Genomic DNA, 10,395 nt, shown 5'->3' with positions numbered 1-10,395 from the left:
GTTTCGTATTAGCACAATTAAATGTTCTGGGATTTCCATTCTTCTCAGAGTCAGCCACAGTTTGTTATGATCCACACAGTCAAATGCCTTTGCATAATATAGTTATAGTATTTTAGATAGTCGAAAGAAAAAAGAACAGATAAGCTTATAAAAATGGATCTTATAAGTAATTTTTTTAAAAGAAAATGAAATGGGGGAAAATTCACTATGTTTGAGTCAATCCCACTCATGATATTCTTTATATTGTTGTTAGCTCTAATGGAGGGAAATCTGGTAGCCCAGTGATAAGACGTTGTACTGCTATCCTGAAGGCATGTGGTTCTAATCAAACAGCTGCTCCATCAGAGAAGTGTGGGCAATCTTCTCCCACGTAATTAACTGCCTCAGAAAATACACCAGAAAGTCAGCTACGGGCCGGTACCCACGGTTCTGACTTGATGGTACACAACAACAACAACAACAATAGCAAGTATTGTGAAGTCAGCTCCATCTCTTAGGCACCCTATATATAACAGAAAAAACTCTCCCCATTTCCAGGGTATCTTCACCAGCTCTGTTATATGTCAGTGCGTTGTTATAATCTTTCTATCAATCCATCTCATTAAGCCTCTTCTCCTCTTCAGACCCTGGCCTATTCAGAAAAAGGAATTTTGTTTTCTTATTCTATGAGTTTTTGTAGCATTTGTTGTTGTTTTTTTAAAGCTGATAAACCGTTTTTATTATTGTTACATATGATCAAGTCAGAATTGACTCGTAATTGACCCTCCAGCATTTTTTGGAAGCAGTAAATCACATGAGAAGAGATTGCCCATCTTTTCTACCATGGAGCAGCTGGTAGATTCAAACCATGCCCCTTTGGGTTGGCAGTGTAACTCCTTATCACTAAGCCACCAGAGTTTAAACACTACAGGCTATAAATGTTACCTAACCAACATGTGACCAGAGCATAGCGTTTTTATTGATCTATTCACTAAATTTTGCCTTCAAGCATGCATGAAAAATAACATAGGGGGGAGAAATGTATTCTCCACCAAAATTTAACATCTATACGTATGACTTGAGGGATCAAGGTAATGATTAAGATTATTAAATAAATAGCATAAGAGTTGCTGACACAATTATGGTTGGCAGCTATCTGGAGTTCAAATGAATTCAATATCCAAGGACCTTCACATGGACTGTCACAGTGATGAGATAGAAGAAAACATTTGTCAACTCCTATTAAAATTAAGCCTTTTCTTATTGCCTCTGCAATATTTTTTATTAAAATAGTATAGTCTAACTCAAGTAATCGAGCAAAAGTAATAGAAAGATTTCAATATTTTTCTTGTTAACAATTTTAAGAAATGAATCATGCTGCTTTCATGATTTATGATATAATTTTTTTTAAGCAAAAGACTCATTAGCAATATAAGAAGCAAAAAAAAAAGTATTCACTCAAGCATTTCACCCAAAGATAAAGGAAAGATTTCATAAACTATATGTATATATAATATTTATTTCAAAAATATTTCCATTTTTTATATAATCACTATAGAGCAGATAATGCTGAACAAACTTGTACTGTAAGTTGAAAAACTTCTGGAAATATTATTATCACAGAAATTACGTTTTGAAACCTTCCAAGAAAAAGAAAAGGAAACAAAGGGAATCTTGTCATTAAATGACTTAAAATTAATCTTTCAAAACATTATGAATTCTACTAATATTATAAAAGCTCTTGGAAGAAAACCCAAAATAAAAAATTACTTTCTAAGTTATTTTATGAAAATACTGTATGTTCAAATACTGTTGTTGTTGTTGTTGTTGTTATGTGCTGTCGAGTCGCTTGCGACTCATAGCGACCCTATGTACAACAGCCCTAAACTCCGATCTGTCCTGTGCCAATCGCACCATCTCCGACACTCCCATCCCAATTATCCCAGTCACTGAATCAATCCACCTCATAGAGGGCCTTCCTCTCCTGCGCTGTCCCTCCACACTCCCAAGCATGATGTCCCTCTCCAAGGACCGGTCTCTCCTCACAACATGTCCAAAGTATGTTAGATGGAGCCTCAGAATCCTTGCCTCCAAGGAGCCACCCGCTTTAACCCTTTCCAGGACAAATCTGTTTGTTTTCCTAGCAGTCCATGGTATTCTCAAAACTCTTCTCCAGCACCACAGCTCAAAGGCATCAATTTTCCTTCTATGCTCCTTGGCCATTGTCCAACTCTCTGATGCATAACAAGTGATTGGGAAGACCAAAGCCTGTATCAGACACACCTTAGTCACCAGAGAGACACTATTGCTCTTCAGTACTTTGGAGAGGTCCCTAAGAGCAGACTTTCCCATGGCAATGCGCCTTTTGATTTCCTGGCTGCTGGTGCCAAGACGGTTGACTATGGAGCCAAGCAAACTAAAGCTGTGTACAATCTCAATCTCTTCACCATCCAGCCTGATGCTGCCAATTGGTCCAGTGGTGAGAATCTTTGTTTTCTTGACATTGAGCCTCCTCAATCCATATTGTAGGCTGCAGTCCTTGACACTCTGCAGCAGGCGCTTCAGGTCCTCCTCAGTTTCAGTAAGCAGGGTTGTCATCTGCATAATGCAGGTTGTTGATAAATTGTCCACCAATCTTGACCCCACATTTCTCCTCATAGAGCCCAGCCTCCCGGATAATCTGCTCTGCATGTAGGTTGAAAAGGTATGGAGATAGGATACATCCCTGGCGTACGCCCTTCCCAATTTTGAACCATGCAGTGTTCCCTTGCTCTGTTCTGACGACTGCCTCCTGGTCCAAGTATAAGTTTCGCATTAAAACGATCAAGTGTTCTGGGATTCCCATTCTTCTCAGAGTCAGCCACAGTTTGTTATGATCTACACTAAAGTTCATAAAACAATTGCAACAAATGAACATTACCGGCCACTATCTATCATGAATATATGGGCACAGGTAAATAAAAGGAAACTATTAAGAGTTTTATCCCAAAACCATAAAACTGGTTTAATACTTGATAACCAGTAGCAAGAAGCTATGCTACAATCCCAAAGGAAAGTGGTTTGAGGCCAAGGGAGAGGGGTGGGCAGTCCCTTCTCAGGTGATTATCTGCCTCTGAAAACCCACCGGAGGGTCAGCCAGGGGTTAATTCTGACTCGATGGTCCACATCAACAATAAAAAAATAAACTAAAATTTTTTAAAAAGGAGAAATTCTGTATAAAATGTTGTTTGTTGTTGTTGTTGTTATGTGCCGTCGAGTTGCTTGCAACTCATAGCGACCCTGTGTACAACAGCCCTAAACTCCGCTCTGTCCTGTGCCAATTGCATTGTCTCTGACACTCCCATCCCAATTATCCCAGTCACTGAATCAATCCACATCATAGAGGGTCTTCCCCTCCTGCGCTGTCCCTCCACCCTCCCAAGCATGATGTCCTTCTCCAAGGACCTGTTTCTCCTCACAACATGTCCAGAGTGTGTTAGATAGAGCCACACAGAATCCTTGAGTCCAAGGAGCCACCCGGTTTAACCCTTTCCAGAATGAATGTGTTTCTTGTCCTAGCAGTCTATGATAGCACATTTATTATATGCTTATTGGTCTAAAAATAAAGGTATAAACTGTTCTCTCTCTCATCTGTCTGTAAACATTCATTAAAATTAATAAAATAAAAATTATAAAATAAAGGTATATTGGTTGCAGAATTGCTAATTCAACAAAGAAATACAATACTATGCTTTTCACTTTTCTGTCATCCAAAAAGTACTAGCTTACCTTCAATTTGACCACATTATAGTTAGAAGATGCTTATAGAAATTGCAGTAATTTAATTCAGAAGTACTGTTGTTGTTGTTAAGTGACATCGAGTTGCAGGTGACTCAAAGCGACCCTATGAAGGGCAGTCCTCAATGTGTAGTCTTGTAAAAAAGATCTTTTCTAAGAGCCTATTTCTCCCTCTCTTCTTACTTTCGCCTTCCCTTTCTTTCCTAATTCTTTCTCTTCAAGAAAGGTGATACCTTTCCCTGAACTCACACTGTTCCTAGAAAACTTTTTTTATATCTTTGTGATTACAAAAGAGGAGCTACTCATCGGCAAACTTTATCTTTACTCGTGTAGCCGTGAGTCTCTACAAGGATCAAAGGACACTCAAAAATTGCAGGCTGCTGGCTTCAGAGAATGACAAATCCAACATCAGCACACAATACGGCAGGCTGACTGATGGCTTAAGATCAAAAAACCAGAAATCAATCACAAAGAAATCATGCTGGTATCAGATTCAAAACAAATAAATATCAAGTGGACTTTGTCATTTCCATGTATCTTCTAAAATGGCTGCCTCCTAAAGGAAATGATCTTTTAAACAGATCAACTACTCATAGTAGATTTCAGAACGTAAATATTTCTATTATCTCATATCTCAGCAAAGCTGACAAACCAGAGAATCACGGGATATCAAGATGACGCGCAATCTCAACTATCCTCTACATCACAGAAACCGTTATCATCACATCAAATTAGCAAAGCACCCCACTCTCAGAAGCCGGAATTCAAGAATCTGCATAATCTAATCCCCAAAATAATTTCCTTAGTTTTCTTTTATAGTTGGAATCAGTATTGAAATGGAATGATTTTTCTTTCTTTTTATGCCACATATCACAAAACAATTTCCGTCCTAATTGTAATTTGTTCACTGGGATGATCATGCCCTCTCCCCAGTATAAATACAAGAAGATGGTTGTTAATAATACAAACACTGAGGTGCACTTGGATAAAGGCAAAATCTGCGCAAATATTTATTAGCTCTCTCAACCTGAGTTACTTAACCTTTAGTTGTCTCATGCAAAACGAGGATAATAGCAGTACCTGTCTAAGAGGGGTTTAGAAGTATTAGGTGAGCTAATATATTCAAAGAATAGAGAAAGGACTTTTCACACAGTAATTTCTCATTATTACTGTCTTGCAAACATAATGTCTGTTTTAATGGCCATCCCTTTAAAACGATTCCCTGATGTCACATTAAAACCCCCCAAAAAATGGGCGTGGGGGTAATCTCTCTTTTTTCTATCCACAGATTATCTACATTCATGTGTGTTAATTAATCATATTCTGATTATAATGTTGTTGATCAGACTCTACTGTTTAGGAGGGTAGATCCAAGGCCCAGTTTTCTTTGTGATCTCAAAATACACAGAAGATAATCTTGTACATAGTAAACTAACAATCAAGTGTTGAGTGGTCTGTTCTCTTTATATTTGCTTTAATGAACATAGTTATTCATAGATTTCAAAGTGACAATTTGATAGTCATTTTAGACTGATTTTGGTCACTCACATGTCCTTGACTACAATGAAAAAAGGCATGGTTTAAGGATATACTTGTGCTTCAGTCTATGAAAACAATATACTTATAAACTACTTATCACCCCAAACCACATGACATCTCTGTTTTGAATCTCATGAGAGTTTTACACTAATGGATTTTATCCGGTTATCCCTTCACCCTTGTAAATTTAATAAAATTATAAGAAGGCTTTATCATTTCTTTCAAGATTCCAACTTAAAAGTGAAAACTGCTCTGTTGGCCTAGTGGCAAGAAGCTGCACTGCAATCCCAGAGGTATGCGGTTCAAATCCACCAGATGATCTGCTGAAGAAGGAGGGACAATCTCCTCCAGTACCAGTCAGATCCGATTTGACAGTACACACATTAAAAAAAAAAAAAAATTTTAAAAAAAATTTTTAAAAAGTGAAAACTGTTGGAGTGTTTAAAGACTTTTGGTCAAAATAAATATACATGAACTTTAATCCAAATAAACCTTAGATTTACTTTATTATTAGTGTAATAATTTGAGTTACTAATATTTTGGCTAGAATAAATATCCAAATGTATTTGGAACAGGAAGAGAACTTCCTCCCCTGTGATGTGAAATATGAAAAGATTTCATTATAGGAACAATAAGATAAAATATGGCTAAGAGCAAAGCATTTTGGAATAAAAAAGAACACAAATTAGATGATGCAGACAAGAAATTTCAAATTGCTGAGATGATCCAATTGAATCATTGATTTTGTCTAGTAAACTGTCAGAAAATTTGAATAAAATAGAAATTATCTTATGTATTTCAGTGCATTTCTTCCCAAACTCTATGGATAAATGAGTTGAAAAAGAGCTAACATTCTTTTATTTTGTCTCATTGGGAAAAAGAAGATATTAACGTATTGACCCAAAGTTATTTAATTATTTCAAAGAATTCAAAGCATAAGATTCTGAAGGAAAAACTGAGTCAAGGTATATATTTTCCTTTGGTAGATAAGAGGACATTTGCATCCTAAAGAGAAACATTAATACACCAGCCCAGCAAATACAAAAGCTCTTATGAAAGTTCAAATTTTGAAGAAATGATTTCAAGTTGAGATTCTTTTTGCATGCATTAAAAGGTGGTAATTGTGAACTGAAATATACCATTTCTAATACAGAGGGAAACATGAAAGGAGATTCATATGCTTATAAATCATATAACAATACCTAGATGTACATAAGGGGAAAAAAGTTTAAAAAAAGAACAAGTAGTGAGAAAAACCACGGAAGATGTAATCACAATCATTTCACATGGGGCAGACTTCACCTAATTTTACTGAAAGATGTTACAACTTACAATGTGACACAAGGCAACCAGATTTCTTTAAGTGAACATTATAAATAAACTTCATCCCTGATTTTGTGTCCTAGAAAGAAGAGGTATCTGTGACCTAAATCCATGACCTATACCTTCAAGTGACAATTTTGGTTAAATATTGGCAATCCGATGGTGGAGTCTGGAGAAAGGAGATCTTTAAAGAAATGAAGCGACACAGGGATTGCTCCAAGAGGCTTGAGCCTCGTAGAGACTGTGAGGACTGGGCAGGACACAGTAAGGTCTCCAACTGTGGAGCACAAGGTCACTGCACGTGACAGTCGGATGGACCGCACATCACAACAGGAATATTTCACACAGACGTGATGAAACCTTGAGGCAGTAGATTCAAGAGGACCACCGGGCAGATGGGGACAATAGGGAGACCCTGAGAGACACGATGACTTGCTCATTGGTAAGAGGGATGAGGCAGGTATGACATCAACTCTGTCATCAAAGAGAAGGCTTTCACAACCAGACACACAAGCCCTTCCCAAGTTACTGCAGGAGGAGCTGTGTGGGTGCCACTGTTTATATAACTGCAGAGATGCCACTGGGCAGTAGAATGTGGTGTCACTTCCTAACTGAACCACCCAGGACCAGTGCAGGTCTCAGGTTGTTGTCTTCCTCGAATTCCCTCCTGACGGCAGCACGTCTGTCTCTCCTCTGGCAAAGGGAAAAGGACCTGGACTGGTCCAGGACTTGGAAATTAAAAATGAAGTCCTGAGCCAGGCTGCCCAGAGGGAGGAAGTAGCCATGTTTCAACAACTCCCTTCCTTTCTGTACGTGGATCTGTGGAGCAGACAGAGGAAAGCCCATTTATGCACGAACCAAGGTCATGTGCTTTAAGGGCCTACGAATCCCTAAATATCAGCCCATGCCCTGTAACCACCTTGTTTCACACCTGTCCCCAAATATGGTGGGAGACAGGGACTGGGAGCTCCTGTCACTCCCCAGAGCCTGTAGGCAGGGGTAGCTTCAGAGGTGGGACTCTAGGAGGCGGGCCTTTGATGCCTCCCGGGGCCCACTGCTGCTGGACACTGTCTTTATAGAGCTCACTGCGGGATGCTGGCAAAGAGCGGGGTGACAGTATCATGATTTCTCCCTTGGGAAAAGGATCAGAGGAGGCTAGGGCAGGTGCAAGGTGAGGGGAGGTGGGACCCGCACCTACAACCAAGACCCTGAGGTGTCCAGAGGGTGTCCCAGGGAAAGATACCACCTTAGAGAAACTTGAGAGACCAAGGGGTACATGTTAGGGTCTAGCAGGGGCTCATTTTGTACTTTAACTTGTACAGTGGGTGGTCAGAGAAGGGCTTAAGGAGCATGGGCAGCATGACTCAAGGACATGCCCAGGGCTTAGAGGTTCAGGCTTCAGGTTTCCCAGAGAGAAGAACTGTTGACTCTCCAACACGAGTCTTTCCTTCTGTGCACAGATCAATGGTGTTCTGAGAATAACCTCTACTTCTGCCCTAGCCAAAGTCAAGTGGACTGAGGGTCTATGAAATCCCAGTGCTCACCTTATGCTCCAGGATTTTCATGTTTCCTTTTATTTCAACATGGTGACAGACAGGGTCTGGGAGCTTCTTTTAATCTGCTGGGAAGCACCTGGACTGGAAGAGGCAGGAGGCAGCCATGGAGGTCAGTTTTGCTGTGATTGTCTTTGATGTCTCCTGACACACACCCCCCCCCCGCCCTCGGTGGGTGCTGTCTTTGCCTAACTCTTCCCGGGACCTCAGGGAAGACCAGGATGACTGTATCCTACACTCTACCTCTGAGGAAGGGGTCGGCAAAGGCCAGGTCAGCCACAAGGTGACTGCAGATGGGGCAAGGCTCCCAGAACTTGGATCCAGAGACAAGCAGTGGATGTTCCAAGGTCTAGATTCCATACTAGGTAGACTCTAGATCCTAGAGTCTGTCAGAGCATCCCACAATTCTCCCTCTTCGTGCAGAAGCTTCTCCTTTGATTCCTTTTGATAATGGTTGTCTCTGACAGCCAGACACCACCTAGTTTTCTGATCCCAGAAGTGGAGGATTACGTGGTCCATTACGAAGTTGCAATACTACCTCAAAACGATGCTTCTCTGGTAGTTCAAACCCAAAGAGGTCCATGTGAGAATGATGGGCATTCTCCTTTCCCATGATTTATAGCCTCCAAAAATCCATGAGTTGGTTCTGACACAATAGCTGCAAGTCTGTAGGCTTTTTAAAAAAATAGGTAATGAAGGAGAGCCCATAGTGACTTCTGTAGGGAGTTGGGTGTATTACACCAAAAAGATAGCACTTCTCTGGTTGTTCATATCCACAAGTAGTTCTAGGGAAAATGATGGGCAATCTCTTCCCATGAGAATTCCATGGTGGGTCACTGATCAAACACAGGATATACAATGTTGGTCATTGTGTGTCTTGAGTTAAAACCAACACAGAGCTGATCCTTCAGTAGATTTCCACACCCCACCCCACCCCCAGAGGCTGTATATCACATGGGAGGAGACTGGGCATCTTTCTCCAATAGAATTCAAGACAAGTGCCTTTGGCTTGGCCACACAACTTCCTAAAACAAGATCACCTTCACTGGTTATGAGACCGACAGCCTCCAGAAAACCTGCTGAAGCCTGAGCTAGGAGTTCTGACTTAAAGGCAGTGAAATGAATGGAACAGATAATCATTGTGTCAAATTCTGTTTTGAAAGCTAAGAACTGCTTTCTGTGGGAGGAACTCCTCCCTCACCTTCTGCCACAAGTCTCGATGGGGCTGAGTGTGGCAGGTCTGAGCTCTGCTTTCACATGCTACGGGGCTGCATGGCCCTCACAGTGATGCTTCCGATGGGGTCCTCCTCCTTTGCCCACCTCCAGTGTGACCAGGAGGCTCCAGCACATGGAACACCTGCAAAAATAGTGCCCCCTCCAGCTCGAGCGCGTCCATCTCCAGAGTCCATTCCAAAGCTGTGTCCTGCAATGCCTGGGGAATCCAGTCCACCTGCACATCGCCAGCCACTCGATTCCGAACCTCTCATAAATGCATCTTGAGATCGGCTGTCAGGATGCACTCAGCTGCTGCGTCCTCGATCACCTCCACAAACTACGACAGATGTGCATCACGTTCTGCCGTGGGCACCTGGTCGACAGCTGTGTCAAGGACCACTTGGAATCCCTTTCCAGCATCGGCTCTGGATCCCACACTGAGTCCGCATGCAGGAGGTCCTTCAGGTCCTCATCCAGTTCCATCTTTTGGACACATTCCTGTTGTCTGCTCTGTGTGTCCTCTGGAACATACTGCAGTGTCACAGTGAGGGTGCTTCCCAAACGCACCATAGTACACACTGGTTCACCTAGAAATTGTCCTCCAAATCCATAGGTTTCACACACTGGATTGTTTCACGTGACCCAGGCTCATGGGCAGGGTCCACTCAGGAACACATTCCAAGGTGACATGAACGAGTGACTTTGGAACACCCTACAGTTACACAGGGAGATTCACACTGGCATCCTCGCCCAAATTCACACGATTACTCACCATCTGAACTCATTCCAGGTTCACATGGAATGACCTTTGCCCCTAAATGTTCTTTTCACTCACATTGTGCTTCTTATCTCCTTAGTTAACTAATTTTTACAAATTTTATATTGGTTTGCATAAAAAACTCATCTATATTGTGTTTCATTCATGTTCATGCGTTTCACACACTCGTTTGTTAGCACTGTATTTTATATCATCAATTCTACACACTATGTTTTTTTAATTTTAAATCTA

Source organism: Elephantulus edwardii, unplaced genomic scaffold, assembly GCF_000299155.1.
Source record: "Elephantulus edwardii isolate Elephantulus edwardi_28Jun2011 unplaced genomic scaffold, EleEdw1.0 scaffold00011, whole genome shotgun sequence".
NCBI lineage: Eukaryota > Metazoa > Chordata > Mammalia > Macroscelidea > Macroscelididae > Elephantulus > Elephantulus edwardii.
The sequence above is the reverse complement of the archived record's forward strand: the minus strand, read 5'-3'. Positions refer to the sequence as shown.